The following is an 8,763-nucleotide window of genomic DNA, read 5'->3' on the forward strand; positions in this document are numbered from 1 at the left end:
AAGGAATTTCAGAAACTGGAATTGGAGATTAGAGTTTGCAAGCCTGATGAAGCAAAAATGTACAGTATGACTTTCCAGCTGGAGTTGTTAGAGAAAATAAAGAAGTGTCAGGAAGATGTAATGGATCAAGATATAAATCGTTTGGTAGGTGAAGAATTGTGCACGCAAAAGGATGATCAAGGTATTCTTAGGTTTTCTTCAAGAATTTAGATTCCACCGGTGACGGAACTGAAGAATGAAATTTTACAGGAAGCACATAATTCAAGGTATTCAATCCATCCAGGGAGTACCAAAATGTATAGAGATTTAAAGGAGAATTATTGGTGGCCAGATATGAAGAGGGAAATTGCGGAATGGGTTAGCAGATGTTATACATGTCAGAGAGTTAAAGCCGAACATCAAAGACCAAGTGGATTGCTACAGCCATTGGAGATTCCAGAGTGGAAGTGGAAACATATTGCCATGGATTTCATAGTTGGATTACCAAGGACAAGGGCTAACCATGATGCCATTTGGGTTATAGTGGATAGACTTACTAAGTCAGCTCATTTTCTGCCTATAAATGAAAGATTTTCGCTCGATAAATTAGTCCATATGTACGTGAAGGAAATCGTAGTTCGTCATGGAGTTCCTATGTCTATTGTATCTGATCGAGATCCAAAATTTAATTCAAGATTTTGGAGGAGTTTTCAAGAATGCGTGGGAACAAGACTGAATATGAATACAGTTTACCACCCACAGACGGATGGCCAAAGTGAAAGAACGATCCAGACGATTGAAGATATGTTGCATGTTTGTGCTATTGATTTCAAAGGAAGTCTGGACGGGCATTTACCTCTGGTAGAATTTGCTTACAACAACAGTTATCATGCCATTATTGGGATGCCCCCCTACGAAGCCCTTTATGGACGCAAGTGCAGATCTCTAGTGTATTGGGATGAAGTAGGAGAACGCAAAATACTTGCACCTGAATTAGTACAACAAACGAAGGAAGTGGTTGAAATTATCCAGAAGAGATTGATAGTCGCACAGAACCGTCAAAGGAAATATGCAGACCAGTCAATGAAAGACATGGAATTCGAAGAAGGAAGCTTGGTATTACTGAAAGTATCACCGTGGAAGGGACTAACGAGGTTTGGAAAGAAAGGAAAGCCGAGCCCAAGATATGTCGGACCTTTTGAGATTCTAAAGCGCGTTGGCAAAATAGCTTACGAATTGGCGTTACCTCCGCACATGGAGCACATTCACAATGTTTTTCACGGATCGATGCTTAAGAAGTATAATCCAGACTCCAGGCATGTAATAGAATATGAGCCAATAGAGCTTCAGGCAGATTTGTCATATGTAGAAAGTCCGATAGAGATTTTAGAGGAAAGAGAGAAGGTATTGAGAAATAAAGTGGTAAAGCTAGTAAGAGTATTATGGAGAAACCCAAAGGTTGAAGAGTCAACCTGGGAGTTAGAAGGTGATATGAGAGAAAAGTACCCTCGTTTGTTTTCTTATGAGATTCTGAGGACAAAATCCTTTTAAGGGGGGAAGGATGTTATATCCGGGATATATCGTGTAATTATTTTTGCTAATAAATAATTATTATATGTGTTCAGTATCTATTATGTGAATTATTTGTTAGGTGTTAAATGTGTTTGGATGTTTAAAAATATTATTAATTGAGTATTTTAATTTTTATATGTCCAAAATAAAATATAGATAATTGTCATATCTTCCTAATTATTTTTATGTTGATTTATGAATTTATAGGAATCATATGAATTTTATAAAATCTTTTTCCGGGTATTTAAACTCTATTTTATAAAAACGGGAACCAACCGACGTCATCCGTTGTTACGTTTTTAGAACCCGAAACTCTTCCGAGAACTCCTTCCTAACCTAATTGTAATATTCTGAGCATTTTCCATGTTTCGACTTTTTCGATCTGGCGTACGGTTTGTCCTGCGCGGGTCCCGGCGCAACATTTTCGATACAATATTTGTTTCGGTAAATCAATAAAACTCGTATTTTCGATAAACGAGAGTTTTTTATTAAACTATCATAATTATCACCTCGTAATACGTGTAACCAGGCGCTGAGACCAAGTCCGCAGTACAAATTATACTGATTTGGATAATTATCCCGAAAACCGATACTGTTTGGATCAGTTTTTTTAAATAAACGTACCGTTTTATATCCGGAATGATCCAACGGGATACTAATTTTCCGTAATTATAAATAGCCTTTTACCGTATTTTATTTCGTATCAAAATCATTTGCAGAGAGTTAATTATATAATTTTCCAGAGAAATACCCTAAATTCATAAAACCTTCTGAGAATCAAACTACAATTTCAAGGTGTTATTGAAATCAGTTGGAAAAGTTGGAGTAACCAAATCGAAGGTCTCAAGGATTACTATCAGATTCTGTGTTCCATATCACTGCAGAAATCAAGGTTTATTTTCTGAAAATTTAGTTATTTTCGAATTATTTTTATTAAAAATATGAATTTTTGTTCGGATGATTGTTTGAATGATTTGACGATTGCATGTTGTAGAGCTTGTTTTTCCTGATGATTTTCATATTTCATACGTCTGATTTGGAGTTCAATAACATGCTCAAAAGTGGGTTTAATTCTCGAATTTTAAAATTAGGGTTTATAACCCGTATGAATGTTTTCAATTGAAATTTGGGGCTTTTTGATCTAAGGGTTATTAGATGTTGATTTATAGTGGGTTATGTTCCTTATGAAATTTGCAATCGATTGGTATATAGCTCGTTAACAGAGGATTAATGAATCGAAGGGAGTTGTGTTTTGAAGATTTACGATGTTCGCCGGAAACCAGCGATGTTCTTGGCCAAATTCCGGCCAGGACAGGGATGATTGATGTGTTTTGATTGCACGAATAGATTCCTGGTGTTGTGTAGTATAAATCTGGAGCAGATGGTGAAGTGAGGGTGCTGGAATCGAGTTCTCCGGCCACCCCTGTATTTTCCGGCGACGGGGGTCTAAAAATTGCAGTTTAGTCCCTGGACTTTTAGGGACGATGAAGTTTGGTCCCTGAAATTTCCAGGGTTTGCAAATTTAGGATTCCTGTATTAAAAATATTCAAAAATCATATTTCCTATTTATTTTATTATAAAAATTCGATTTTAATTTCTGAAAATTCCAAAAATTATTATTTTAATTCCAAAAATTATTTTTAATTCAAAAATAAATCTGAATTAATTAGTTAATTAATTTCAGTTAGTTTTTAATTGATTAATTAGTCAATTAATTCGAAAATTAATTGATTAATTGATTTAATTAATTATTAATTGATTTTAATTAATTATTTAATTAGATTTAATTATTTAAAAATGATTTAAAAATTTCGAAAAATAGTTTCGAGCATTAAATTATTATTTTAAATTATCTTCAAGGCTCAATAATTATTATAAAATTGTTTTGAAGCCAGAATTGACCAGCCGAACCCTGTTTATTACTCCAAAATTGATCCAACGATCCGTTTTAATTCCGAAAAATGTTTTAAAAATCATTTTAAATATCCGAAGGCCTGTTTATGACTTGAAACTTCTTTATAAATGTTATATCATTGATTATGTGATATGTTATGTGCTATATGTGACTTGTTGGTCAACTGTCGGTCTATATATTCAATGTTTACTTGTTTATTGTGTAAATTTCAATCCGTTAATCGAATTTGGGTGAAACGAGGGGTAGATAGAAGTATGTTTCGAACAGAATTATATGAGTCGAATATTGATAGATGCTTATGATATGTGAGCAGAAGAGGCAAGGCATAGGAAAGGGAAACAGGTAGTCGAGGAGTAAGACAGTGGTGATTGAAAGCGAGTGCAGTATAGTAAGCTAGTACCAGGCAAGTGTTCTGAACTTTCTCGAGATATTATAGTAATTGATAGTCCTGTTTGATATTGCAAGTGCTTTGAAGCACTGAACCCTAAACCATGATTCCAGTTATTGATCTTGAGCCGTAAACCTCATTCTTTCTAAACCATTGATTGTTGTATACCCAAATACGAATCTCAAATATATGATACTACTCCACAAATACATACAAACTAAATATCAAACACTGAACTAGATTGCTGAAACCCTCAAACCATTGTATCTTATGCTTTGAAAGGCCAAATCCTTGAAACCTTGAAATATTATTTCCTTTTCTATCCAATTCTTTCACTACCTAGCATCCATGCTTTGAAAATGCCATATTGATCCTTATGCAGATTGAAACCATTTTCATTATTGAACGTCCAATGTTGTTAATGATTCTGTTTATTGCTTATTACTGTTTATTCTATTATTATGGTAAAATTGGATTGGTTTTATAAAATTATGGACCTGATTCATGGTCAGACCATATAATGGTCAAGTTAGGCCAATGTGTGCCTTGGATCCAGTAGTTGGAGCAGTGCTGTGTGCTTTGCTCGGGGTTAGTGCGTGACTGATCAACAGCCTAACCTTGGTTTTTAAAATAAAAATATAATATCCAATTCTAAATCATAATCTATTGTTCACTTGATACCATAACCATTTTCACCCGATGATCATTATTCTCAGTTTTGTCATTGTGACTTGCTGAGCTAGTTAGCTCATTTGTGCGATATTGTTTATATTCTTTTCCAGTTAAGAAGGAACCAGTTGGTATCGAGGATCCCCAGTCCAGTGCGAGAGCTAGGGGTGCAGGTTGATCGAGCTGAGCTAGTAGGCTTCTTTTGGGATAATATAAGTTTGTAAAAGTTTGTAATAATGTTTAATTACTCAGTTCTGAGTTGGAGTAGTTGGGATTCGAATGTTTGTAATATAAGTAAGTGTGTTTGGCTTGTGTGTATACTTTAACCTGTTGCGGTCCGTGGTAATTGGTAAGTAGGGTCACTGCATATTATTATTATTATCCTTATTATTGTTATAAGTAGGATTAAATAATGTGTGTGTGTGGACCCCAAACTTCTGCCCCGGGTTTGAGGGCGCCACACATGGCGTAAGTTACCTTTTTTTCTTTTTAATGATCATTTTTTTTAATGTTTGTAATTTTCCAGAACTTGCATTTTAATATCAGCACTCTTTCGATAGGCACTTGCATTCTGAGATTACTGAAATACCAGAACTGGCAGAGACATTTGCTTTTATTGACCCCGGATCCACATATCACGTGAATGCTGATTTTGAAGCATACATTCTAAACCGGTTGAGAGAGGGTAACCCGGATCGCCTATTCTTTCTTCCTTATAATCAGAAGTAAGTACTTATTGTAATACTGAAAATTAAAAACATGGATAGTACAGTACAAACTTCTATGTGATGTGTCCTATCTGTCTTTGTTTTTTTTGTGAAAATAGTATGCATTGGATTTTGGTCGTTATCTGGGAAGGGGAAATATATATTCTGAATCCACTACCTCACCCGACACAATTTTCAGAACTAGAAAAGGCGTTATCAAGGTAAATTTTTATTAACGTAACAGTTTGGTATAATTGCATGTTCATTTCTGTACATTGTATGAGATTTTATGTTTTTTATGAAGGGCTTTGAAAAGTTACAACTCTGAAACCGGCAGGGGCAACAAGATGGCCAAGGCAAAGTTTCTTAGTGTAAGTACAATAGATCGAGTACCTAATATTTATGCTTAATATATATGATTTATTTGACATGCCTGATTTGTCTTTTAATTAATGGAATAGGGATCTCCCAAACAACCTGGTGGGATTGAATGTGCGTATGTAATAATGCGATACATGAAAGAAATTATCGATGATGACAAGTTGAATTTTGCTAAAAAGGTATTACTTTGACGCTTCCAGTTTGCTATATACTGAGATATGGTTACTTTTCGATATGGTTACTTTTCATTCATGTACTGAATTTTGTTTGTTTGGAATTTGTAGTAGTTGGCCAAGAATCGATCGTGTTACAGTATTGAACAGCTAGATGAAGTTCGCATTGAGGCTCTGCAGTTCATCCAAGAGCATATCTGATCAATTCTTGTACTCAAGGTATTTTCTTTTGCGTAGTCGTACATTCAGTAATTTAGACAGTTCTATGTAGTAAGAATGTAAGTGTATGAATGTTAGGGTTGGTGTATAGGTTTGTAAATGCTAGGGGTTGTACATTTGGTAATGTAGATTCTGTAGTTTTTGAATGATTGATGCAGATGATGGGGTTGGTGATGGTGATTTTTGGATGACTGATGCAGATGATGGGGTAGGTGTTGGTGGTTTTCGGATGATTGAATGGTTAAATGTATGAATGATTGACTGGTTGGATTTGTATGGATGCTTGTTATTCCAATGTTTTAGTTTTGGTTATGTAGTAAAGGACATCGGTTTTATTTATAACAAATGTCTATTAGTAACGAGTACATCGCTTTTTTAGAAAATTAGTGATGTAAAACTTTACATAATTTGGTCTATAAATTTCTTACACATCACTTTCAATTAAGAAAAGCTGATGTCAAAGAAGATAATGTACATCACTTTAAGGTAAAAAACTGATGTCAAAGAAATCCAGGTTCAAGTCTAAATGAAACATAGAAATCACTTTGTTTAAGATAAAACTGATGTCAAGTGACGTTATAAACATCACTTTTAACCAAACAAAATTGATGTCAAAAAACGCAATGTACATCAATTTAAGACAAATAACTGATGTGAAAGACTAACATGTTCAAGTCTAAATGATACATAAACATCACTTCATTCTAGAAAAACTGATGTCTATACACTAAATTAGACATCACCTTTCATTAAAGAAACAAATGTTTAATATGCCATTTTACATCACCGCTGTCAAAATTATCGATGTTTTTGTGACAAAAAACATAGCTCAATATATGTTTAATATGTTTTAATAGGTGTAATTTAGTTATTAAATAATTTTGTTATAGTATTTTTTGAAAATATCATCACATAGACATCAATATTTTTCACTAAAATCGATGTTTTTGTGACAAAAAACATAGCTCATGATGTGTTTAACATGTTTAATTAGGTATAATTTAGTTATTAAATAATTTATTTATAGCATTTTATGTAAATAATTAACACATAGACATCTGTTTTTTAACTAAAATCGATGTCTAATCGAGTATAGACATCGGTTATCCACCGATGTCTAGAATAGACATCACTGACATCAACATCGGTTGTGAAACAGCATAGACATCGATCAAAAAACTGAGGTTAAACCATAATAAATGAGGTGATTTAAAGGAATCAAGTTTCTTGCTAAACAACCAATATAATTGGATATTCATTTTAAGTTTTTAAAACCAAGGTTAGGTTGCTGATCAGTCACGCACTAACCCCGAGCAAAACAAACAACACTGCTCTCACTACTGGATCCAAGGCACACATTGGCCTAACTTGACCATTGATATGGTCTGACCACGAATCTGGTCTCTATATAAAAACTATCCAATTCTAAAGCAGTTCAATATGATAAACCATATAATTCGATAATACAAGATCATAATCAACTGTGATGAAATATTTGTATAAAGACATAATGCATTTCATGAGTATCACAAGGGGTATCGAATTATGTATAGGAAATGGCCTCCAGCTTGTAGGAGAATTGGGGTATTAGAGGAACAATGGTTTACAAGATTTAGCTCTTTGATGTTGCAAGGTATGGTTGAGTACAAAAGTTTCAGTATATTTAAACAATTTTGTTCCAGTGTTTGGTATAAGATGGGTATATATATTTGTGGAGTAGTATCGTATTTGTGTGGTTTAGTATCTAGTAGATCAACAAGAAATGGTTTACAAAGAATAAGGCTTACGGCTCAAAGATCCATTGATGTGGCTTAGGTTCAATGCTGAAGGATTCAAAGTATTTATAATATGAAACAGAGCTATTTTGAGTATTAACAGTATGTCACAAGAGAATTTAGAAATATTTGCAATATATCTCGAGAAAGGTTTAGAAGTACTTGCCTTATCATAATCGATTTTAACTTCACTTGTACTTGTCTAATGACTCCATTCAATCATCACTCGTCTGCTTTTCTTATGCCTCGCTTCTATCCTCTGATTACTTGCTGTATTTTCTACATGTCAATTTCTATTTTCTAATCATCTGCTTCCCTTTCTTACACCTTGCTTATTCTGCTAGGCATTATAAATATCTATCAATATTTAGCTCATACGATTCTATTTGACATACACTTCTATCTACCCTTCGTTTCACCCAAATCCGATTAACGGATTGAAAGTTATACTATAAACAAGTAATCACCGAATATATAGACCGACAGTCAACCAACAAGTCACATATAACACATAGCACGTCACATAATCAATGACATATCATTTATAAAGAAGTCTCGGGTCATGAATAGGCTTTCAGTTACTTAAAATGATTTTTAAAACATTTTTCGGAATTAAAACGGGTCGTTGGATCAATTTTGGAGTAATAAACAGGGTTCGGTTGGCCAATTCTGGCTCCGAAACAATTTTATACTAATTATCGAGCCTTGGAAATAATTTAAAATAATATTTTAAAGCTCGAAACTATTTTTCGGAATTTTTAAATCATTTTTAAATAATTAAATCTAATTAAATAAGTAATTAAAATCAATTAATAATTAATTAAATCAATTAATCAATTAATTTTCGAATTAATTGACCAATTAATCAATTAAAAATTAACTGAAATTAATTAATTAATTAATTTAGATTTATTTTGGAATTAAAATAATTTTCAGAATTAAAATACTAATTTTTAGAATTTTCAGAAATTAAAAATGAATTTTT

Source organism: Apium graveolens, chromosome 9 (genome assembly GCF_009905375.1).
Source record: "Apium graveolens cultivar Ventura chromosome 9, ASM990537v1, whole genome shotgun sequence".
In the NCBI taxonomy this organism is placed as follows: domain Eukaryota; kingdom Viridiplantae; phylum Streptophyta; class Magnoliopsida; order Apiales; family Apiaceae; genus Apium; species Apium graveolens.